The sequence below is a fragment of the Aedes albopictus genome, chromosome 1, assembly GCF_035046485.1.
Source record: "Aedes albopictus strain Foshan chromosome 1, AalbF5, whole genome shotgun sequence".
Taxonomy (NCBI): Eukaryota; Metazoa; Arthropoda; class Insecta; order Diptera; family Culicidae; genus Aedes; species Aedes albopictus.
Window position 1 is genome coordinate 23,279,788 of NC_085136.1, and position 26,765 is coordinate 23,306,552.

Sequence of the window (26,765 nt, forward strand, 5' to 3'; positions counted from 1 at the left end):
GCTTGCTATACTAGAATGCAAGAACTAGTCGAAATCTAGCATGCATAGAGAATTCATTTCCTCAAATACTTGTTTATAAATTTTACCATGTGATAGAGCAGTAACGTCCTACAATGTTGATAAAAGTAGCATCTGTTGCAACGTACCTACCATTTCTTATGATCTGTGCTCGTAGACCACCACTCATCAGAAGAATTGTGTGGACTCTTGGTAAGTGACAATGCTTCCAATAAGAAGCTTGGATTCCAGGAAGATTCCTGCAAATCAGAAATGGTTTCAGAAAAGGCTGGAAATTCTTGAAGCAAGCTGGTGATGCAGATAAAATGCTAAGAATTCATGGACGAAGCTGATGAATTGAGTGAAAAGGTCATAGTACTGATATATAGTAAGTTAATGATTCTGGGAAGAGGATGATGAATTCTAGAGATGATTTCGGGGCAACTAGGAGAAATAAGGGGATTAGAAGAAGAGAAGCTGGGAATTCTAGTTCTAAGCTTATGATTTTGGTTACAATAAATTATTTTTCAAAAGATAGGATCGAGGATCTGAAGCTGCGATTTCTGAGGGTAAGCTGTCTGCTATGTGAAGAAATTGACGATTTATGGTGATGTTGGAAGACATAATAGAGATATTTGAAGAAGTTTAGAACTTTTGGAAAAAGGTGGTGATTGATGGAATTCCTTTAGGGATATCTTTAAGAATTTGTTCGGATATTCTTGTAGAAATTCTCTAAATATTCCTTCTATACTTCATCAACCCGAGCAGGAACGAACAACTGACACATAACTACAGCATACCAAAGTCAGGTATCATACCAAGATGAGGTATTGGTCGGTTAACCTGGTATTGAAAATAACTAATTTTGGAATTGTGTAGGTATTTATAAAATACCTCAACGAGTTATTGGTTTGGTATTAAGGAATGCTTGAGGTATTCTTCAATTATGGGAAAAATCACTTTTTATGTGGGCATATCGCCGATTATTATTTAGGTATTGCCATACCTGATGTCATTATTCACGTGTTATGGACAGAATACCCACCAGTTATTATTTTAGGTATTTTACCTCTTATGCAGGCTACTGAATACCTCATTCAGGATGTAGGTATTCGGTTTTCCATTACTGAGTTGGGTATTCTTCAGCTATTTTCTCCTGCTCGGGAAGTGGCGTATTCAAGAACCTCTACAGATTATCCCAGAATACTTCCAGTGATTTCCCCGAGAACTCCTCCAGAGATTTCTAAAAAAGTACTTTTCCTTGAATCCTTCTTTGAATTCTCTAGGGCTGCCTTCACTTCGGCCATACCATCAGCAGAGGTTTCTTCAAGAATTTCCTCAAGGATTCCAGTAATTTTGTTCTCGTTGGAAAAAAAAAATAATGATCCTTTCAGGAATTCTTCAGAGATTTCACTAATAAATATTCCAGGAATGCGTGCAAAGATTCCACCAGGAATCCCTGCATTTTTGTTGACACTTATCAAGAGATTATTTAAAACAATTTTCCGAACTTCATCTATGAATTCCTCTTTGAATTCATCAAGAGATTCTCTTGCACGTGTTACTACCAGGAAAAATGTAGAAAATTCCGAAAAAAAGAACAAGAAATTCTCCAATGAATTCTTACAGAGGTCTAATCAGGGATTTCTGTACAAATTCCTCTAGAAGCTCAATCTCTGAAAATACTACCACAATTTCTCTATCAATTCATCAATGATCTGGATCTAAGAACTACATAAAAAATTGTATCATGTATTACTGTAGATATTCTTACAGGACTTCTGTTAAATACCCCTTAAGAACGAGGTTGGTGGAGTACACATATGGCTAACACTAAAGTGACTAGACGTCCCGGATTGTGCGGGACAGCCCCGGATTCAAGTTAGTCGTCCCGCACTGCAAAGTGTCCCGGAAATGTCCCGGATTTCAACAATCGACTAAAATGTCGTTTTCTTGACAAACATGTTGAACTGTTTCTGTTCTTCTAAAAATCAATCTTTAGACAAATGTAAATATCAAAAGCAAAGTTTAACCAGGCTTACAATTGTTTTAGAATTTTGAGGATTTAAATCTGACATTGTATAAAGTAGGGGTATTAGGGGCATAATGGACACCCTAAGCTAATGAGTACGTTAGGCCTGTAAAACAGAGTAAAACTAATCATATTATCAGTTGATTTTCAACTTTAACTTGTTTCCTAAGCCTTTCAATCATTTACAGCAGGTGGAATGTATTTATTGTGAAGAAATAATAAATTGTAAACCGTGTGTTTTTCAGGGCTGGCGAAATGGCCACCCATCGGTACATAATGGACACCCCTGCATATTTTATGCTAATTCTTTGATTACATCGACCAGTTAAGTAATTTGCCTACGGAGATCAATACCACAGATATAATACTCCATCTTAGATGAGTTTACATAACATCAAAGATAATTAAATAAACTTTAGGCTAAAATGATTTTTTCCAAACTCTATAAAACGCCTAACAGTATGCAATGCGCATACATCCATTCGTAATTGCCAGTGTTCATTTCGCCCCGAATCGACTACAACATTAAAATTGCTATTTTAAGTGAATTCTGATCAAAAATAAAATACTTAATCCATTGCTAAATTTTCGTATACATGTAGATAAGGTAACAATTCACTTGCTCTTATGGTGGACACACTCCAACACTCACAATACCTTATTTGATGCTGCTTCGAAATTATAAGAATTTCACCATATGAAAAACATATTTCAATTTCAATGATATTTAGGTTATTTTAGAGCAATATAAATGGTATTTTTGAAAAATAGAACAATGACTTGTTCCTTTACAGTTATGCAAAGTTTTACATAAAAGTCAACGGTTTCGCCAAAAACAGGGGTTTCCATTTCGCCCCGGGTGTCCATTATGCCCGGGGCGAAATGGAGAGAGGCAGAGTTGTTGGGAGAAGGATGAAGGTAAAATTTGGTTTTCATAAGCACTTCACACTGAAGTGGACTAATTGAGAGCTGACTGAACATTTTTTAATCTCTGCAAGTGAATTTAAAAATGTCTCATCAGAACTTTTGTTCATATTTTTTTTCAAAAATTTCAAATGAATTTCCAGTAACAATCCACAGGGCTTTCTTGTAGAAATATCTGTAAGAACCCGTCAGATAAACTCCTAAGAGAAACATGCCTACATGGCTGCTTGATTCGTGGAAGGTTACCTCCAGGATTCCCCTTGTCAGATTTTCCCGGGGGTTTTCGGAAATGATCGAAGGATTTCTATAGAAGTATATGGTGGATCACTCTGGAAACTTCACCGGTGGTAGATTTTTTTTAGCTACAAATGGAAAGAATTCCAGCATACAAATATCTTTTTCAGAAACGTTTATTCTTATAAAGTTTGATAAAGATACACTTCATATTTGTGATGAAAATATTGGAGAATTGTTTAAGAATATATACTTTCCAAGAAATGTTTTGGAAAATGTTCTCCAGTACTCCACCAGTACTTTACATTTAAATGCAACTAAAAAATTCCCATAGTTTTGTCAAAAACTCATTCCTGAATTTTCTCCAGCTATCTCTTCAATGTTTTGGCAAAAATTTTCCACGAAAAAATTCAGATATTTAGAAAAAAAAAATCTTAAGCTAGTTTTTCAAATTCCATAATTTCCTTGTTGAGATCTAATACTTTGTTCCCTGAGTGTCGTGAAAAAGTTCTCTGATCATCAACCAAATTCCCCGTTAAATTCCCTGACTTTCTCTGATTTTCCAAGCCCAGAAATAAATTCCCTAATAGTCCCTGGCTTTCCAGGTAGTCGATATCCTGGTTAAGGTAAACTGTGTCCCGCATCAGAGCAAAATATATCTGGCCACTTTAGCCAACACGATGACCTTCACCTTAAGGTTTCTCCAGAAGCTCCTCTAAAAATTCATTCAGAGTTCCACTAGACTTTACATAGTCCTGAACGAAGTCGAGAAAATATAAAATATAATAAAGAAATAAGAATAACAATAAAAGTAATAATTCCTCTAACAATTCTACCAGGAATTGCTCCATGAATTTCTTTAATAATTCCACCAAGAATTCATCTAAAAGTTTCTCCAGAGATTCCAAAAAATCCAATAAATCCCTTCCTGTGATTCCAAATGAAATCTCTGGAAATATTCCCAACGGAATCTACTCCAGGGGTCAAATTCCTTGGTCTTGGAGCAATTTATTAAAGAATCGTGTAATTACTACATGAAGCTCTGGAGAAATCTTCTAAATGTTTCCTGGAGAAATCACTAAAGAATTCCTGTATGAATCTCTGGAGTAATCCCCGGAAAAATCCCTGGAAGATTTTTTGGAAATGCTCCGAAGAAATATTTGAGGGTATCTCTGCAATCCAATTTCATAGATCACGTATAGAAAATGAACGTCTTCGAGTATGCAGATAATTAAGAATGAAGGAACCAAAACAGAAACGATAGATTTCACGCACACGCTGTGATAGCACATGGCACCAGATTAAAATAAAATTGAAATTATCTACAGTTGCCAGTGGGTCTGAATTACACCGCACGCAAACATTGTTGTGTGTAACGCGACGAACATGGATTTTATTTATATCCAAAAAGGCCGGTCGGTGTGTGACTGACGGCGTTCGAAGCCGGCTATTTTCGCCTCCGTTTAGTAGATATTGCGGTAAAAATAGCCCCGAAATGCGGTAACGTGTATTCAAACTGTCTCGGATCAACCATTTCTGCGGTCCTAACCCCCTGCCTGTGTCAAGGGTTGAATAGGGAATTCAGCGTATGTGGCTCGCTGAATAGAACTATACTATGAGCGGATTCATACACACACCTGGGAAGAGCGATTGATTAGTAATTGAATTTCAAATTATGTCCCATTCAAAGTGGTGGTTTACCACCGAATCAACTTCGGTCCTTGGTCCGGAGCAGCACATTTTATTGGTGCTTGTAAATAATGACGGAAAAACATATTTGCCTTTCGGCTAGCCTAACAGACAAACGCAACCGCCGATGTATGCAAACCGCCAACATATTAAACCCTAATTTGCAGAAGACCGATGTTTACACAACAATTTTCCACTGTAAATGACGAACTGAAAACAAATCGACTGAATCAGACGGGCTGATAAAACCACACTAGGGCTCACGTGTTCGACGCTCGTCATTTCGATGTCGGTGCATCCCGTGCATCCAATTCGGAATCCTGGATGGAAAACACGGGTGGTGGAAAAAAAAGTAATTCCGTCGTATTAAGTACAGTCGAGTCTCTTACTAAACGAATTCCTATTAAACGGACTCCTATTAAACGAACTCCTACTAGACAGGGGTGAGCGTTATAGGAGACTAAGAGCTTATGGGATTTCGGCATTTTGGGGGTGTGACCTATTATCTCGGGTGTGTTAAGAGTTAATGCAATACTTTCTTCGGCAAAGTTTTAGGGCTTGATAAGATCTACCATTCAGAACTTTGGTTCATATGATTAGTTGGCAATTTGGCCGCTAGAGGGACCATCAACAATTTGATGCTAAATTGCACTACAGGAACCATATCAGGTTGTCAAGCAAACGTTACGATATGCGACAGCTCAAGAACCTGATAATTTGGAAGGTTAGTGTCTTCGGGAAAGTTGTTGGGTACGCCAATAACTTACTGACGATGCGTTGCGAAGTTCGAAATTCCTCCACTGGGCGGCGCTAGTGAGCAAGTAAAATTTCAAAACCTCATATCTCAGAATCCCGATAACTTAGGAAGATGGTGTCTTCGGCAAACTTGATCAGTATGACATAAACTTACATAAAAATAAACACTTGTTTCAAAATTCTGCCACTAGGAGGCGCTAGTGAACTTGCAAATTTTAGAAATCTCATTGCTCAGAATTCTGATAACTTAGGAAGTTGGTGTTTTCGGCAAAGTTGATCAGTATGACATAAACTTACATAAAAATGAACACTTGGTTCAAAATTCTGCCACTAGGAGGCGCTAGTAAACTTGCAAATTTTAGAAATCTCATAGCTCAGAATTCTGATAACTCAGGAAGTTGGTGTCTTCGGCAAAGTTGATCAGTATGACATAAACTTACATAAAAATAAACACTTGTTTCGCAATTCTGCCACTAGGCGGCGCTAGTGAACATGCAAATTTTAGAAATCTCATAGCTCAGAATCCTGATAACTTAGAAAGTTGGTGTCTTCGGCAAAGTTGATCAGTATAACATTAACTTACATAAAAATAAATACTTGTTTTGCAATTCTGCCACTAGGCGGTGTTTACCGGGTTTTTTCGTCTTTTTTCGATTTTTTTGGCGGTTTTTCGGCTTGGCAAAACTAGTGTCGTTCCCCCCGATAACTTAGAAAGTTGGTGTCTTCGGCAAAGTTGATCAGTATGACATAAACTTACATAAAAATAAACACTTGGTTCAAAATTCTGCCACTAGGAGGCGCTAGTGAACTTGCAAATTTTAGAAATCTCATAGCTCAGAATTCTGATAGTTTAGGAAGTTGGTGTTTTCGGCAAAGTTGGTCAGTATGACCTAAACTTACATAAAAATAAACACTTGTTTCGCAATTCTGCCACTAGGCGGCGTTTACCGGGTTTTTTCGTCTTTTTTCGATTTTTTTGGCGGTTTTTCGGCTTGGCAAAACTAGTGTCGCTCCCCCCGATAACTTAGAAAGTTGGTGTCTTCGGAAAAGTTGATCAGAATGTCAAGAACTTACATAAAAATAAACACTTGGTTCAAAATTCTGCCACTAGGAGGCGCTAGTGAACTTTCAAATTTTAGAAATCTCATAGCTCAGAATCCTGATAATTTAGGAAGTTGGTGTCTTGGCAAAGTTGATCAGTATGACATAAACTTACATAAAAATAAACACTTGTTTCAAAATTCTGCCACTAGGCGGCGTTTACTGCTTTTTTCGCCTTTTTTCGACTTTTTTGGGGGTTTTCGGCTCAGCAAAACTAGTGTCGCTCCCCCCGATAACTTAGAAAGATGGTGTCTTTGGCAAAGTTGATCAGAATGACATAAACTTACATAAAAATAAACAATTGGTTCGCAATTCTGCCACTAGGCGGAGCTAGTGAACATACAAATTTTAGAAATCTCATAGCTCAGAATCCTAATAATTTAGAAAGTTGGTGTCTTTGGGAAAGTTGATCAGAGTGACATAAACTTACATAAAAATAAACACTTGTTTCACAATTCTGCCACTAGGCGGCGCTAGTGAACATGCAAAGCCGAAAAACCGCCAAAAAAGTCGAAAAAAGACGAATAAACCTGGTAAACGCCGCCTAGTGGCAGAATTGCGAAACAAATGTTTATTTTAATGTAAGTTTATGTCATACTGATCTACTTTGCCGAAAACACCAACTTCCTAAGTTATCAGAATTCTGAGCTATGAGATTTCTAAAATTTGCAAGTTCACTAGCGCCTCCTAGTGGCAGAATTTTGAAACAAGTGTTTATTTTTATGTAAGATTATGTCATACTGATCAACTTTGCCGAAGACACCAACTTTCTAAGTTATCAGGATTCTGAGCTATGAGATTTCTAAAATTTGCATGTTCATAAGCGCCGCCTAGTGGCAGAATTGCAAAACAAGTGTTTATTTTTATGTTCATGTCATACTGATCAACTTTGCCGAAGACACCATCTTCCTAAGTTATCGGGATTCTGAGATATGAGGTTTTGAAATTTTACTTGCTCACTAGCGCCGCCCAGTGGAGGAATTTCGAACTTCGCAACTCATCGTCAGTAAGTTATTGGCGTACCCAACAACTTTCCCGAAGACACTATCCTTCCAAATTTTCAGGGTCTTGAGCTGTCGCATATCGTAACGTTTGTTTGACAACCTGATATGGTTCCCGTAGTGCAATTTAGCATCAAATTGTTGATGGTCCCTCTAGCGGCCAAATTGCCAACTAATCATATGAACCAAAGTTCTAAATGGTAGATCTTATCCAGCCCTAAAACTTTGCCGAAGAAAGTATTGCGTTAACTCTTAACACACCCGAGATAATAGGCCACACCCCCAAAATGCCGAAATCCCATAAGCTCTTAGTCTCCTATTAAGCGGATTCCTATTGCGCCCCCCGAGCAGTGATCTTATAAGAGTCTCGACTGTATTTGCATTCCGGGTCCGGTCATGTGAACTGACCCGGATATCCATTCTCAAAATCCCCTCCCCACCCCCCATCGCATCGGAAGCTATCGGTAAAACCGTTACAAACGATTCTATTTTTGCGCGCGCGATATCAATTCGGAATTGGACCGTTTGCGCATGAATGGGAGCACGTGCGTGGGGATCGAAATTAATTTCGCAATTTTCGTCAATCGATTCGGAATGAATTACTGCCCTCCCACACCCGCGTATGGAAGGTTGAATTGATTCAGCAAGGGTTTCCCCTTCGTATCTTCATCCCCCCCAAGTAACCACGGTGCTGAAGCCTTATTGCATGCAGATATACGGTGAATTTAGTGCAATCATTACTTTACATGCAAACTTAAGGTTGATTTAAAGTGGAAGTGGGCAATTATACAATCAAATTAAGATTATACTGGTATAATCTTGAAGCAGTCGCATAATTGCCCAATTCCCCACAGTGGGCCCACTTCTTGGCAAAACGTTCACGCGTATAGTAGAGCACCATCTTCGTTGGTCTGGGGCGATGTTCCTCCACTTTCCCCGAACGTGTAGGGATCGTAGATCTTCTGCAACCGCGTGCAGCCAGCGAGTTCGCGGCCGCCCACGATGTCGCCTACCACTACCGGGTTCGCTACTGAATGTTGTTCGCTATTCTTTCTTCCAACATTCACACTACGTGTCCAGCCCACTGAAGTCTGCCGTACTTTATACGTTTCACAATATTCGCATCTTCGTACAGTTGATACAACTCGTGATTCATGCGTCTGCGCTACACTCTATATTCTTGTTTCTCACCGAGAATTGTCCGCAGCACTTTGCGCTCAAAAACTCCAAAAGCTTTTTGGTCTACCTCCTTTAACGTCCACGCTTCGTGACCGTATAGTGCAACCGGAAAAATCTGCGTCTTATATTGAGCGAATTTTGTTAGCGTTTGTAAGTTACGGGATCTAAGCTGGCTACGCAATCCGTAAAAGGCCCTATCCGCAGCTGCAATACGCCTTTTAATTTCACGGGAAACGTCATTGTCATATGTCACAAATGTTCCAAGATAAACAAATTCTTCAGGGATTCTGATTTTCACTTTTCATCTTCTTCCACACTCGAAGACAGTCAGCAGCGAACGGTTGTCGCTTTAGTTCGTGTGTATGCTTGTCAGCGACGACAGCAAACTCCGGCGAACGGTGGGAAGCCACACTTGGAAATTACTTATTCGTCCACATTCGCATCGCAAGCGAATGCGATTCGTGAGTGATGCGATTGATATTGTGCATACGAATTTTTGATGTTTTCGAATTATTTTCTTTGCTAATCTAGCATTTCAACAACAATACAGTAAAAATGTATGCATTACATGCAGAAATTCTCTTCTACTTATGATAATAGCCGCTTCGATCGCTCACCAGCATTCTTCACCATTCGCCATTCATTCATTCGCTTGCGATCCGAACTGCGACGAATGGCAACGAATATTCATGTCAAGCAGCTGGTTCATCGCTTCCCACGGGTGATGGGGTTGCGTGTTTGATCACGACGATCCGTTTGCTGCATCTTTCTCGATTCGCTTCAGCAAAGAGGAGTGAATATGAATGGAATGAGGCGAATATACCGATCCTTGAAATTCTTCAACAACTTCAAACACATCCCCATCAATCACTACCTCAGCACTATCACCACTAGGCCTGCTTCTGTCTCTACCCACTATCATGTACTTCGTCTTGGTAGAGCTAAACATCAAGCCTATACTCGATGTCTCTCTCTTCAGAGGAGCATAAGCTTCCTCCACTGTCCTACGATCGATGCCGATGAGATCAATATCGTCCGCAAAACCGAGGAGCATGTGCAACCGTGTGATGGTAGAGCCATTCCTCTGCACGCCTGACCTCCTAATCGCTCCTTGGAGTAATGTTGACCAATAAATTTGAAAGAGCATCCCCCTGCTTCAATCCATCCAAGGTCACAAACGACGTAGACACTTCGTCCGCGATCCGAATACTTGATTTTGATCCATCCAGCGTTGCGCGTATCATCCCAAATAGTGTCGTTGGAAAACCATGTTCTGACATTATCTGCCAAAGCTCATTTCTTTTCACTGACTCGTACGCTGCTTTAACCCTTTATAAGGCCGAGAAAACTAGAAGAGTTGTCATCGCATACTATTATGCAAATGATTATATACATGATTACATGTACAAAACAATTTTGGTTTGAAAGAAACTCTCAAAAATCTAGGTGGCAATATAGTTGCCACTGCCCGTTTAGGCCACCAGCGCTGGTGGCAATATTCTTGCCACTGCCCGTTTGGGGTACTTTTCTTCTTTTGACTTCGACAAAAAGCCGGAAAAGAGATTTTAAAGTGGATTAGGGCTTAACCCATAATATAAACTGTGTAGTTCAGCTCATGTCAATCCAGAATTTGATTATTTCTTAAAATATTTACCAAATCTATAACTATAATTTGACAATAAGTTTGAGCTAATTTTCTTCCCGCGGTCAAAATTAGCCATTTTTGAGACTACAAATGGTTCCTAAATTGTTGTTAAGGCTTTGTTTAGTACCAAAAAAATACCAGGCGTTGTTAGTAGTCCCAATTTTGCGTAACCAAAAAAAAAAGTTCAAAATAAATTGTTATAAAACAGAAAAAAATACAAACAGTAGGTGGCAATATAGTTGCCACTGCCTTATAAAGGGTTAAAATCAATGAACAGATAGTGAGTCTGCATCATCCGCAGGATGAACATTTGATCCGTCGTTGTTTGTCCCTCACGAAAGCCAGCCTGGTATTCGCCGACGAAGGACTCCTCAAGAGGTCGCAGTCTGTTGAACAGGACACGCGACAGTATCTTATACGCCGAGTTTAAAAGGGTAATCCCTCTGTAATTGGCACACTCCAGTCTGTGCCGTTTCTTGTAGATTGGACATATGAGGCCATCCAACCAGCTGGTGGGCAATTCTTAATCCTCCCAAATCTTTATAATAATCTGGTGGATTGATTCGACCGGGATCTCGTCCTTCCCAGCAGCCTTGCTGTTTTCCAGCTCCTTAAATGCCTTTTTAACCTCATCCAGTGTTGGTGGTTCCACTGCTTGACCATCATCCATTATGTTAATCCTGTTCCTGGGTGCTCCTTCGCTGCTACCATTCAACAAATCTTCGAAGTGCTCCTTCCACCTGGCTGCCACCATTGCACAATGGGTCCAGAGCCGCATTTACGAAGACAAAAATGTTTGTGCCTAAACCTTAAGTTTTAGATACATGGAGCCTTTGGGAAAGTTTCTTCATATTTTTCGATCTTTTTTCTCATTATTGTGAAATTAGGGTGGTCCCTCTAGTTTAGCCGATCCAAACATCTGCTTTTTAATAGTTTTTTGTACGCTTACAAAATGTTTTACAAAGTTGAAAAAGAACTTATTTGGAGCAAGTTTCCCGAAGAAACCATTATTCTATTCCTTATGATTAGTAACTTATATTTTTTTAAAGAACCATATTAGGGTGATCGATGAAATTCAGTTTTCTTGCAATAATAATCCATTTGGTTTTCGTAAAAACTTTATTCCGAGCACTTTTAGAACTATCAATGACGCATATTTTTTCCAAAGAGCTCAATGTTCTATCTCTCATAGTTAAAAAGATATTGGCTTTTTTTTTCTTCAAAAAATCACTTTTTTCAAAAAGTCATATCTCAAAAAGGAGCAAATGGATTTTAAATCGCCGAATTGCATTTGAAAGATCGTACTCTGTTCTATTGATGGTGAAAACATTGTGAGTACCGTTTTTGTTTTTATTGAATTTAAAAAATACGGTTTTTGCATACACAGAAAAAAATATGTAATTAAAATTCAGCTAGAAATCATGCACATAAAGGGAATGCTCTAGTTAGTGCATATTTACATGAGATATCATGTAAAATTGCGTTACAATCGTGTAAATTTCCGCTAATAGTCACGTAACCGGTTGTAGTCCATGATGGTTTACGCGATGGTTGGCGGAAATTTACACAATAGTAATGTGATTTTACATTACATCTCATGTAAATATGCACTAACAGGCGTCTCGTGACTAGCAGACTGACCTGTTCTACAGATTACTATTTTACTAAATGAAAACACATTAGAGTTATTTTATACTATGCTTGCTGTTTTTTTTTTGTTGTAGTATTCCGATTTTTAACATAAACTGATTTTTATCTTCTTGTTAACCATTTTCTGAAAAATATCTTCCGCATTTTCATCGCAAATAATGATGCGATTCGCATTCAGATGCGCATTAGAGCGACTTCCGTAGTTTGGTATCTCACATAGACTTTTAGGAAAATCTATTTTCGATTGAAGTCATTTTCTAACGTTCTTCACACACCGACGATATTTGTTTTTTTTTCAATCATGTCCAACATGCTCTCTTTTCCGCAAATGTTAGAAATTTCCACCTCCTTAAATTATTTTAGCTCGTATCATGGCCTCGAAGTTAAAATTTGGAAACCGTTGCCAACGAGCTAGAGTCAGTGCTGAAAAATTCATTTCGTCATATTTAAATTCAATCACCTACAGCTCATTTTAGAAGCTGAACCTTAGAATATGGTATATGAAAAACATGTGCGGCTAGACCAGTTCTGCAAGAAAGTCACGGAAAAACCGCTATTTTGCGAATATTTGATGTAAATATCACGGACTTCCTTTGAAAAATGCCAAATGATATTCACCGTGAATATCATTGGGATTTTTCGGAGGTAGTCCGTGACATTTACCTTAAATATTCGAAAAGTAGCGGTTTTTCCGTGACTTTCTTGCAGAGGTGGTCTAGCAGCACAAGTTTTTCATATATCATATTCTCAGGTTCAGCTTCTAAAATGAGCTGTAGGTGATTGAATTTAGATATGACGAAATGAATTTTTCAGCACTGGCTAGAGTACATTCGGCACCCCCAGCTTCATCCACGCTGGACACGCAAAAACGGCTACGCTCAAAAATGTGTTCGGCCTGCACATTTTTAGTAAACATCCATGCCGCACATGACTGTGTTGGAAACACACATTTTTTTAAAATTGCTCGTACGCTCACATGAGGATGTATTTTGCAATAATTTCGACATGGTAACCTCACTGGGTTTATAAACCACCTTCAAATACCGAAAAATATTGATATTTTGCAAAAATGTGAGCGTACGAGCAATTTAAAAAAATGTGTGTTTCCAACACAGTCCTTGTGCGGCATGGGCGTTACTAAAAAATGAGAGCTTTTATTTTAGAGAGGATGTAATGCATAACAAGTGCGCACGACATTGGGTGTGCCAAAATGTGCTCTAGCTGCGCAAGTTGTTCTCAGCCTACGTAGAACGACAAACCGAGAAGCCACAGTCCAAGCTTTCATTCATTTTTGGTTTTGCTACACACATGTAAACTTTCCCCTGAAGAAGCTCTTTGCGTTTAGCTGTGTGCCTCCGGTATCCATCGCTTTTTTCTCTAAAGAGTATACCGAGGCGCATGCTAACAATCATTTACACACATTTAAGAACCTGATCGGTAAACATAGCTGGTAAAGTATTCATTTAAATACTGTGCAATTAATGTTCGTTATTCCATTTTTTTTTAGATATTGTTAAATAATCCTTTAATTTCCAACAACGATGAAACAACATACATTTTTAGCATTCTAAAACTGTAAATTTTCAACATAATTTTAAAGACTTTAGCCGATTGCGCTTAGCGTGCGTGTCAGCGTGAGAAGCAGGTGGGAAGTGAAAAATGGAAAGAAACGTTGACAACGCTGCTGCTGGTTCTAGACGAGTAGGGAACGTATGAGCGACAGAGTAAAGTGAAATGAATTCGAATGAACACTGCCATTCGGAGGCAAAAAAAGTGAGAAAACTGTTGGTTTGGGAACAGCATCCATCGTTCGCATGAATCGGGGAACCGGTGGCATGTAGTTTCGAAGAGTCGAGCAAGAGAGAGCTGCGCAAGGCTGGCTCTCGCATGCTCTTCTTATATGGTTTCTGCCGGTGGATGGCTTGGAATCGTCTTTCGTTCTTCATAAACCGGGAACGATGTTTGCGCCTTGTGTGCAAGTTGTTATGGGGTATGTGCGGTGGGAGTTTCAAATTTAGTTTATTCTTTTGGTATATCTACTTAAAGATTATTTTACGAGTTTTATTCTCAGCCTATACCCGTTCCAAGAACAGGTCGAACATGTGGACGAGGCGCCTCACCACTAACTCTAGCATTCCCTTTATGTGCATGATTTCTAGCTGAATTTTAATTACATATTTCTTTCTGTGTAGAAAATAAGTTGTAACTCTTGAAATCGATGAGCTACAAACTTGGCGTCTTCGATAATATTGTGAGTTTTTTGATACTCTGAAAGTGCACAGAACAAAGTACAGCGAAAAAATCAACGCATAAAATTCTATTGAATAAAAACGGATTTTTATATGGAAAACGAAACAATTCTAGCAAATTTAACTCGTCTTTGCTCGATACTTTACTGCGCTTCAGCAATAACACTCTCTTCGTGTTACCTTTTTTTCTGCGGTGGATTTGTTTCTCTTCTGCTTTTGCCATCCTATGGGGTGATACTCACCTCGTAAGTACTGTGTAAAAAGATAGGCCAAGAAACGGTCAAGAAACGATTTTCTGTCGAAATTTCTTGAGCGGTACTCAGCTGAAACCTCGGCTGAAACGGAAAAATCGACGAACTTGATGATCAATGATGATGGTGACAATAAGGGTGGTGATGATTGTGTCGATCAAGCCAGCTGTCAATTTTTCTTTTGGGAAAAATAGCCTAACCAATTATTCCGCAAGGAAAAGTGACGTTTCTCGCGCTGTTCGGATTTTGTGCGAGGTGCGAGATGTAAACAACATAGAGCGGCTGCTGCTGGTGTGAATTTAGATGATGTTTCTGCCGGATTCTAATGCCTACATTTCTATGGAACCATCACCGGAACACTGCGGTTGTTGCTAGAATGGACCACTGGATGAGACGCCGGAACTTGTTACAAATCATACAAATTGAGTGTGGGGAGCAACTATTTTCAAAATGAAGTGGTGTTGATTAGTGATTAGTACGGGAATTCCTCCGGGAGCTCTTTCTGGCAAACCTCCAAGAGTTCCTCCGGAGTTTCTTTCTGGGATTCTTCCTGATTTTTTTCCGAAAGCTGTTGTGAATTCTTAGCAATTCCTTCAAATATTTCCAGCAGTTTCTGAGATTTCGTCCTAATTTTGCTTCTAGGATTTCAAAACCAGTATTTGAGTTTGTGATTTTTCCAAGATTTCTATCTGTGATTCCCCAAAAAAAACCTCAGGGAATTCCTCCTGAAATTCGATTTCACCACGAATTCTTGAGAGGATTCCATCAGGGATTCCTCCAGAGATTCTTCCAGGAATTCCTCCAGAAATTCCTCCAGGAATTCCTCCAGGGATTCCTCCAGGAATTCATCCGAGGATTGCTCCAGTAATTCCTCAAAAAAATCATCCTAGAATTCCTCCGGGCATTCTTTCAGGAATGCCTCCGGAGATTCTTTCTGGAATTCCTCCACGAACTCCTCCAGAGATTGCTTCAGGAATTCCTCCAGGGGTTCCACCAGGAATTCCTCCAGGGATTCTTCCAAGAATTTCTCCAGGGATTCCTCCAGGGGTTCCTCCGGGAATTCATCCAGGAATTCATCCATAGATTCCTACAGGAATTCCTCTGAAAATTCTTCCAAGAATTCCTCTGGGTATTCTTATAATAATTTCTCCTAAGATTCCTCCGGGCATTCTTCCAAGAATTTCTCCGGGGAATTCCTCGGGGATTCCTACTGAAATTCCTTCAGGGATATCTCCAGGAATTCCTTTCGGGGATTCCTGTAGAAGTTCCCATGTGGGTTTCTCCAGGAATTCCTTCGGAGATTCCTCCAGGAATTCCTTCGGAGATTCCTCCAGGAATTCCTTCGGGGATTTCTCCAGGAATTGCTTCGGAGATTCCTCCAGGAATTCCTTCGGGGATTCCTCCAGGAATTCCTTCGGGGATTTCTCCAGGAATTCCATCGGTGATTCCTCCAGGTATTCCTTCGGGGATTCCTCCAGGAATTCCTTCGGGGATTCCTCCAGGAATTCCGTCGGGGATTCCTCCAGGAATTGCTTCGGGGATTCCTCCAGGAATTCCTTCGGGGATTCCTCCAGGAATTCCTTCGGGGATTCCTCCAGGAATTCCTTCGGGGGTTCCTTCAGGAATTCCTTCGGGGATTCCTCCGGGAATTCGTTCAGGAATTCATCCAGGAATTCTTCCAGCAATTCATCCAGCAATTCCTAGATTTCCTAGAGGTATCTCCGCAGGAATTCCTGGAGGAATCTCCGCAGAAATTCCTGGAGGAATCCCCGGAGGAACTCCTGGAGGAAACCCCGGAGGAATCTCCGATGGAATTCCCGGAAGAATCTTCGATGCAATTTTCGAAGGAATCTCTGAAGGGATCCCTGGAAGAATTTCTGAAGGCATCCCCGGAGCAATTTCTGAAGGAATCCCCGGAAAAAGTCCTGGAGGAATCCTAGAAGGCTTCCATGGATGAATCTCTGGAAGAAACCCCGGAGAAATCTCCGATGGAATCCCTGAAGGAATCTCCGAAGGAATTCACGGATGAATCTCCGAAGGAATTCACAGATGAATCTCCGAAGGAATTCCTGGAGGAATCTCCGAAGGAATCCTTAGAGAAATTCCTGAAGGAATCCCCGGAAGAATCCCAGGAGGAATCTTAGAAGGATTTCATGGATGAATCCCCGGGGAATTCCTGGAGGAATCACCGATGAAATTCCTGGAGGAATTTCTGAAGGAGTCTTCAGATAAATTTCAGAAAGAATCCTCGGAGGAATTCCCGGAAGAACCCCTGGAGGAAGTTTAGAAGGATTTTAAGGATGAATCCCCGGAGGAATTCCTGGAGTTATATCTGCACAAATTGCTGGAGGAATCACCGAAGGAATTTCTAGGAAGAATCCTCTACGGAATTCCTGGAGGAATCCCTGGAGGAGGCTCCGGTGGATTTTCCGAATACCCGAAGCAATTCCTTTTCGAATTCAAAATCACATTTTTCCAGCAGCGCGATATTTTCTGAAACAAATCGTGTCTGGTTGCAGCAAACAGCCAGTTGGCCCGCTCAGAATATCACCGGTCAAATAGAGCTGGAGCGCTTCGAATTGCTGGTCAATCTTCCAGTTTGCTGTGGTCCAGATCAGTAGATTCATGCCTGCTCCTGGGAGGGGAGTTCGCTTGTTCTTGCCGATTGTCCCGGTTCCATTCCAAGTCTGTCAGATTGGTAAACAAAGAGTTTCGTCGATTTTTTTTTCTTTTTTCTCTCTCAAGATCGATTGTCAAAATTACTTTGGTAAAAATGCACTTTTTTCCTTGACCTCATTTCTTGCGATCTGAGTACTAAGCTTATACCGCTCACGGTTTTGCCGGGTATCTTGATCACTTTTAATAAGCTTAAAATAAGAAGATCAGGTGTGCTGGATTTGATTACGAAGAGATTTGTGCGCTCGAAATCGTGAGTAGGTGCCGAAGTCGGCCATTGTGGCGGCCATTTTGTGATTCTAACAAATCTGTCCTTAATAGGGTCGGGTGACACTGTCTTGAAGCGGCGGATGGGCTAATGTCGGTGGTATCTTCCGTCCCATTAAACCGTGGCGTGGCCTTAAGTACGTTCCTGACCTGTACTTATCTTGGGCAATTACGTGGGCGGAACTAGGTTCAGATTAACACTTCTTATTAGCGCTGATCAGACTCTGAGCTCAGTCCCCATAAGGGCATGGGCATGTGCCAGCCAACCCTCGAGTGGCGTCCCTGCTAATGTGTCTTAAAACAACACTTTATGTTAATTGATGTTAGAGTGCATTCGAAAATTCATTACTTGTCATTACTAATCAGCGCTGTCAAGATTATAAAAGTAAATAAACCGAGCGTTGATGCTCTCTTTAGTTTTGTACTCCAAACGATCAACAACTGTTTTATTAACCTGCAGGAAAAACCCCGAGAATTATTAGTTAAAGTCAGTGAATCAAAATTCGACCATCGCGCAACAATAACGACAATGTCGCAACCTGAATTTGTTGCGACATTCTACCCAATGCGACATAGGTTTGTCCCAACTTGAACAGAATAGGACAAAGATCGTGCACCGCGAGTTTGGAGATTTTTAAGGCTTGCATTGTGATTTTCGAGCGGTAACTTCGAGTCGGTAAACACTGCAACGCTGCTGAAAATGTATCATCAAAAAGTTTGAATTTTGGGTTGGTACTAATTGATTATTCACGAGTTGAATACAAAAACAAAACAAATTCAGGTTCCGTTTTGTCTGCAACAAAAATTTTCGAGATCATGTCATTATCCGTTACCAGTTGGGATAAAGAGTAATCGCCGCGTCTTCTTTGTTGCTTGTTTTGTGTCTCTTTTGTCTGACAATTCTCTTCACTGGTTAAAGTTAAAAGTGATTTCATTAGTTAAGTCTATTGAGTCGGTGGACTTAACTATTCCTCCCGTTTGGCTGTGGTTAGCTGAGAAGTGGTTTTCTGGTCCCGGATCTCCAGGTATAAAACCTGCTTGCATAGATAACAACCAGGATCATTGGCGACTACTTCATTAGCAGTGAGGGACCCTACAGCGGTGTGGCAGAAGGAGCGACGGTTAACCCGTATGCGGGAGATGGATTGGATACATCGCCCCTACGAGGAGTGGAAGCTGAAATACCCCACAGCGAGCAAGCAGCAGGAGGAACACAAGGCGGTATCGCAAATGATCAGAAGGCCCTGGCCAAAAAGAAGTACGACCCCCCGTCGGCCGAAGAGCGGAGCGCAACCGACGCGAGCAAGGAATAGCGGTCCAACCAAACGGACAGCTTCTTCTTTGCTGGCAGCGTGACCGGTTGGTCATCGATGGAGACTTCAACGCTTGAGTGGTTGAGTGGGGTAGCCGGGGTAGCCCCTCGACTAACGTTAAAGGCTGGGCTCTACTCGAAGCCATGGCTAGACTAAATGTGAATGTCGCGAACGTTGGCGACAAAAAACCTACAGTAGGAACGGTGGACTCTACACCGAATCTACATCATTGATGTGACTTTCTGAAGCCCGGGTAAAAACTCTAGCTCAGAATGGAGGGTCGACGATAAGTACACGCACAGTCACCATATTGCGACTCGATATAAGGTAGAACACGGAGGAAGACGGCCGCAGCCGAGGGTCATTGACACCCACCGGGGATGTCTGATGACCTCGAGCTTTGACAAGCCAGTATTTGTGGAGCAATTGCTCACGGAGGATACACCGACGATCTAGGTGGAACTCTAAGCCGTGTTGGGAAGTCGCAATGCCTAGGCGACCAATATACCCAGGAATGGATCCAAATCGGTATACTGGTGGTGTCTAGGAATCACAGTATTCCGCGCTTCCTGCCTAAGAGCTAGAAGGAGAATGCAAAGAGCTCGCACCGATGAGGGTAGAATGGAGCGAAGTGAGACCTACAAGGCGGCTAAGCTGGCACTGAACAAGGAGATTAAGGCGCGTAAGCGGGCGTGCTTCGAACATTTCTGGGTGATGCCTACAGAGTAGTCATGGCGAAAACGAAGTGTGCGTCAGCACTCCCAGAACGATCCCCCAAGATGCTGCAGAAGATCGTGGAAACGTTGTTTCCGCGTTACGATACAAGACCATGGGCTTCCGATCCCTTGGGCCAAACCGACCAAAGTGATGTCTTCCCGGTGACGAACGACGAGCTCATCGCAATAGCGAAGTCACTCCGGTATTCCGACAGTAGCCATCGGTCAGGCGGCCATCGAAGCTAACCCTGACATGTTTAGAATGGCTATGCAGACGTGCCTGGACAGAGGCGAATTTCCGGAGAGGTAAAAACACTAACACTACTGCCGAAACACTGGAAGCCCCCAGTCTATCTGTCTACTGGACACCGACGGGAAACTGTTGGAGTGGATCAATCTGTCGAGGTTGACGGTCTTCATCGCACCGAGAAACCAGATGACTCTAGGCTCTCAGATAAACAGTTTGGCTTCGGGAGGGGTCGATCGACGGTGGATGCTAACCAAAACGACCGGTCGAGGTAGAACTCCAAAGGAAGCGAAGGAGGATCTCATGCTGGACGAGAAGAATGCGCTCAACAGCGTCAGCAGGACCGCCATCGAGTGCACCGTATTCCACCTAGGAGTCCCGGATAGCCTATGTCGGATACTAGAGAGCTACGTCCAGAATAGGATGCTAATCTATGACACCGAAGAAGGCGAGAGGAGCTACAACATCATCGAGCGGGTACCTCAGGAATCCTCAGGAAAGTATTCCTCAAGCAAACCAGGAAAGAATCTCTGGATGAATCCTGGCAAGAGCTCTTGAAAGAATCCCTCTTTAGGAATCTCACAAGAAATTCCTGGAAGAGACCCAGAGGGAACTTCTGCAGGAATCCTTAATAAATCCCCGGAAGAATCTCATCAAGTACTCCCTGGGAATCCTACAAATTTGTGAGGAAATCACGAAAGATTCCTGGGATTCAGAAAAGCTCCTAGATGGGTGCCACCGAGCCGTCATCAAGTCCTAGGATGTCAAGTTAAGCTGCTCGCGACGTAGCGGTCTCCATACTACGGTATGGCGCCGACGCGTGGTCGAGTAACCCGATGAACCACCTTTTGGGTATTTGATCAGCAGATTTCCTCATTCTATAAAAAAGACAGCTACTGATCGATAGAAGGTGACCATTATATTGTTATTCTCTATGACTTAGAAGCGCTTGTCGATAGGGCAAGCCTCGCTATAGCTTGCGTTGTCATAATGGAATAGTTTTAACAGGTTATGGGCCCAGAAGTACACAGCAAAAAAAGTTGTTGAATATTACATCGAAATCGCTGCAACCAGGTCGTTACATCGATTGATTAATATTACACAGCCCGATGTACTCGACGGCTGTTGATGTAATAAACAGATCCGATGTAATTATTGCGATGTAATTTATTCGACGTACACGGTACGATGTAATCCTTGCAATGTACGTAAGGAAACGATGTAAACGCTTGCCAATTCTCCTAAATGGATGATTAAATTGAATTTCATCTTTTTTCGACGAAAAAAAATTGTGGAGCTGAAAAACGCTAGGTTTTTTTTTAAGATACACAAAATTTAAGTCGAAATAGGATAAAATACAATTTAACCAGCCATTCAGGAGGAACATCAGAAAAAGTATAATTTAGAGGGAAATTTAATATTATAGATTTTTTTGTATCATTTAATTTACTTATAAGAATCTACAAGAATGATTATTATATAATAATTCAAGTTGGTTCTGCGGGCACAAAGTAGCTGGCGACCATTCTGACGGCAGCGGTAAATAAAGTACCGCTTGAAGACAGCGGCGTCGTCTCTCTGAAATATACAAATATTTATTAATAATCATTAGCATTAATAATATTGTTTGATTGAATTCAGAATCAATTGCTATTTTTGTAGAAATTAGTCAAAGCAAGTGTAAGATGTTTTCCTAGTATTGTTCGTGCAGTTGAAAATCGGAATTTTTGACACGCGAAAATCGATTTTTCTCCTAAACCGTGTGTCGGACGTACGTCGGGCACAGTGCGCTGGATAGAGGGCCAGGTCCGCTGTCCAGCGCACTACGTCCGACGTTAGGTTTCACGTATGAATTTTGAGAAAATTCGATTGTCGGGTGTGGGGAAACTTCGGGTTTCAACCGCGACGACAATATAATCTTGGTAACTGTTTTGCTTGGAAATCAATCGTTCGTGCCAGTAGTTGTTCGTTACTCACACTTATTGTGCCATTTCATTGCCGAAATGGCTCTTTGCTGATTTATCCAAGAATTCCGAGGTTATTCCTCCCTCGGATATTTATGCAGGAGTTTCTCCAGGAATTTCTGTGAAAGGTCTTCGGGAATTCCTCAAGGAGTTCCTCGGGAATTCTTGCAGGAGGTGCTCGGGAGTTCCTCGGGAATACCTCCAGGAACTCCTGGATAGTATTTCCAGGAGTTTCTCGGTAATTCATCCAGGAGTTTCAAGGATATGCCCTCAGAAGTTCCCCGGGAAATTTCCCAGGAGTTCCTCGGGAATATTTTTAGGGGTTCCTCAATAATTTCTCCGGGAGTTTCTCGGGAATTATTCCAAGGGTGCCTCATGAATTCTTCCAGGAACTACTCGAGGATTAATCCTGGAGTTCTAAGGTTATTCCTTTACCGGAAATATCTCCAGAAGTTTATCCAGGAATTCCTGCAGGATGGGAAATCGTCCAAGAGTTCTTCGGGATTTCCTGCACGAGTTCCTCGAGAATTGCTGCAGAAGTTTCTCGGGGATTCCTGCAGAAGTTTCTTGTAAATTCTTACAGGAGTTTCTCAAGAATTTCTCCTGGAGAACCTCGGGAGTTCTTCCAACATTTTTCGAAATTCCTCGCGAATTCCTCCAAGAGTTTATCGCAAATTCCTTCAAGAGTGCCTTTGACATTCCTCCAGGAGACCCTCGGGAATTCCTTCAGGAGTTCACCGGGAATTTTTCCAGGAGTTCCTCCTGAAGTTTCTCAAGTATTTCTCCTGGTGGTCCGCTGAATTCCTCCGGGAACTTCTTCATGAGTTTCTCAGAAATTTCTCCAGGAGTTTCCTGAAAATGTCTCCAGGAGTTTCTCGGATATTCCTCCACTAGTTCCTCGCGAATTCCTCCAAGGAGTTCCTCGCAAATGCCTTCAGGAGGAACTCTTGAAAAATTCCTAGAAACTTCTGGATGAAGCTTCCCGAGCAATTTTCAAGGAACTCCTGGAGGAATTCACGAGGAACTTCGGGAGATATTTTATTTATTTATTTATTTATTTGACTATGTCTTCAGCCGTAGCTGTACAGACTGAGTAATTATCCTATTATCTAATACTAGATTTAAACCTATTTCTACTTATTACCTACAAAATCAAACGATTCAACAGTGTTCAACAATTCTGGTATTCCCGAAGAAGTAGAGATACGAACCCGCCAAGGGCTGAAAGTCTCTTAACCGTTATGTGTCCGACAAACTTTTTGCTTTTTTCTACACCGTGCTTTTTAAATGGGCGCTGGCTGGGTACCCGGGTACCCTGTCGGCCACATAAGGGTTAAATAAAGACAAATCAATCAAATCAATCCCGAAGAACTCCTGCAGATACTTATGAGGAGCTCCTGGAGAATTTCCGAAGAATCCCTAGACGAATTTAAGAGGAACTTCTGAAGAAATTCCCGAGGAACTCCTGAAGGAATTTTCAAAAAAATCCTGGAAGAATTTACGAGGAATTCCTGAAGGAGCTCCTGGAGCAATTCCCGAGGAACTACTGCAGTAATTCCCGAGGAACTCTAGAAGAAATATCCGAGGGACTTCTGAAGCAATTCCCGAGGAGCTTCTGGAGATATTCCTGAGGAACTGCTGGAGGGATTTCTGAGGAGCCCCTGGTTGAATTCCCGAGGAACTCCTTGAGGAATTCAGAGGAACACCAGGAGGAATTTCCGCAGAACTTCATGAAGAATTCCCGATGAACTCCTGGAGGAATTTCTGAGGAACTCCTGGAGATATTCCAGAGTTGATGAAAAATTTCTAGGAACTCCTGGATGAATCCTCAAGGAAATTTCTTGAGAAATTCCTGAGAAGCTCCCGAAGAAATTTTCAAGGAACTCCAGGTGGAATTCACGAGGAAATTCTGGAGATATTCCCGAAGAACTGCTGCAGACATTTCTGGGGAGCTCCTGAAGAATTTCCGAGGAATCCCTAGAGGAATCCTTGAGGAGCTTCTGGAACAGTCCCTGAGGAACTCCAATTGCTTCACAATTGCCGAGGAACTCCTAATACTGAGGAACACTGGGAGCAACCTGGAACTGATGGAAGACTTTCTGAGGAACTCCTGGAAGAATTCAGAGGAACACCAGGAGAAATTCCCGAGGAACTTAAGAAGGAATTGCCGAGAAACGAATTCCCACTGAACTTGGAGGAATTTCAGAGGAACTGATGGAGGAATTCCCGAGGAAATCCTCGTGGAATTCAGAGGACATTCAGGAGGGATTCCCGAGGAACTTCTGAAGTAGTTCCCGAGGAACTCTTAGAGGAATTTCAGAAAAGCACTTTGAGGAATTCTCGAACAACTGCAGGAGGAAATTCCGTGGAATTCCCGAGTAGCTCTTAGATGAATATCAGAGGAACTCTTAGACGAACTCCAGAGGAACTCTTGATGAAATATTTTCAGGAACTCCTGGATGAATCCTCGAGGAAATTCCTGAGGAGCTGCCGGAGAAATTTTCAAGCAGGAATTCGCGAGGACTCCCTAGAGGAACTCCTGAAGCAATTCCCGAGGAACTCCAGGAGGAATTCCCGAGGAACTCCTAGAAGAATTTCAGAGGAACTCTGGGAGCAACTTCGAACTGATGGAAGAATTTCTGAGGAACTGCTGGAGGAATTCAGAGGAACTCCAGGAGAAATTCCCGAGGAACGAACTCCCAATGAACTCTTGGAGGAATTTTCGAGGAACTCCTGGAAAAAAAATCCTAAGCAACTTCAGAAGAGTTCCCGAGGAACTCTCGGTGAAAAATTCCTAAGAACCCCTAAATGAATCCTTGAGGAAATTCTTGAGAAATTCCTGAGGAGCCCCCGGACAAATTTTCAAGGAACTCCTGGGGGAATCCCCGAGGAACTTCTGGATATATTGCCGAAGAACTGCTGCAGATATTTTTGGGGAGCTCCTGGAGAAATTCTCGAGGAACTCCTGAAGGAATCCTTGGAGCTCCTGGAGCAAGACTCGAGGAACTCCTTAGAAATTTTCAAGGAACTCCTGGAGGCTAGCCTGGAGGAATTCTCGAGGAACTTCTGAAGATATTCCCGGAGAACTGCTGCAGATATTTTTGTGGTGCTCCTCGAGAAATTCCCGAGGAACTCCTGATGGAATCCTGCAGGAGCTCCTGGAGCAATTCTCGAGTAACTCCTGAAGAAATTCTCGAGTAACTCCAGGTGAAATTTCCGAGGAACTCCTGGAACAACTTGGGAAAGATGGGAGAATTTCCGAGGACCTCCTAGAAAAACTTGGAACTGGGAACTTCTGGATGAATCTTCGAGGACATTCAAGAGTAATTCTTGAGGAACTCCCGGAGAAATTTCTAAGGAACTCCTGGAGGAATTTCCGAGGAACTCCAGAATAAATTCCCGAGAAACTTCTGGAAATATTCCCGGAAAACTCCTGCAGATATTTACGGGGAACTCCTGGAGGAATTCTCGAGGTACTTCTGATAGTATTCCCGAAAAACTTCTGGAGGAATTTCTGAGAAACTCGTGGAAGGATTCCCGAGAAATTCCAGTACGAATTTCCGAGGAATTCCTAAGAGGAATTAGTGGAGGAATATTCGAGGAACTCTTGGAGATATTTCCAGGAAACTCCTGGAGGAATTTTCGAGGAACTCCTGGAGCAATTTGGAACTGTTGGAGGAATTTCTGCGGAATTCATGGAGGAACTTCCGGAGGAATACAGAGGACCACCAGAGGAAATTCCCGAGGAACGCCTGGAACAATTCCCGATGAACTCCTGGGGGAATTCCCGAGGAGCTCCTAGAGGAATTTCAAATGCATTCTTGCAGGAATTTCCGAGGAACTCCTGGAGGAATTCGCGAGGAAATCCTTCGATGAATTCCCGAGCAAATAGTGGAGGAATTTCCGAGGTACTCCTGGAGATATTTCCGGGAAACTCCTGGAGGAATTCCCGAGGAACTTCAGGCGGAATCCTCGAGGAGCTTCTACAGGGATTCACGAGGAACTCATGGATGAATACCCGAGGAACTCTTGGTTCCGAAAATAGAGCCGATGATGATTTTGGATAAAAGAGTGCGATTTTTGCCTCAAGAGTCTTTATTTGTATGGGAGTGGAACTCGCGAGAGCTTTCTGAGTGTAAGTGGACGTGAGAAACACAACACGCAATTATGAGTATTGGATGAACTCATCGCTGCGCGACAAGCTCAGCTCGGTGCTGTTGAGGTTTTGCATAGTGATTTCTGAGTTTTATTTTTTCTCCTCAGAAAATCGCCGAAATCGCATCCTCATTTTCTCGATAGGGAGTTTCTGTCAAACCTGATGCCAGTAAAGGACAACATATGTATATCAGTGAACTTCTGGAAGATATTCCGAAGGAACTCCTGAAGGAATTTCCAAAAATTTTCTGAAAGGATTAAAAAAAATGCTACTGGAGCAATTCTGGAAGAGCTTCTGGAGGAATTTCCGATAGAACTTCTGGAGGAATTCTCGAAAAACTTCTGGAGGTACTAGATGTTGGATTGCTCGGCTATGCAGTTGTCGTTCCAAGGAGTTTGGTGATTACATAGCTGAGAAATCCAACATCTAGTGCATCCAAACAGTCGAACACTCATACCTCCAGTCTTCTGGAGGTATTCTCGTAAAACTGCTGGATAAACTACCAAAGAACTCTAGGAGGATTTACCATTCAACTTTTGAAGAAATCCCCAAGGAACTCCTGAATAAATTTGGGAGGAATTCCCAAAGAGCTCAAGGAAGAAATCCCAAACTCCTTTTTTTTAGAGGAATTTCCAAAACTACTCTCAATGTAATTCCTGAAATAAAAATCCCGGAAAAACGCCTGAAGAACTTCTGGAAGAATTCCCGTAGAATTCCT

The 26,765-nt window shown here is 41.7% G+C and overlaps 1 protein-coding gene across 1 annotated transcript in view; it reads left to right on the forward strand.

Moving 5' to 3' along the window:
• Nucleotides 1-26,765, forward strand: part of LOC109417220 (NADPH--cytochrome P450 reductase) — a 350,731-nt gene that overhangs the window by 231,846 nt on the left and 92,120 nt on the right. The gene's annotated exons all lie outside the window — the stretch shown is intronic.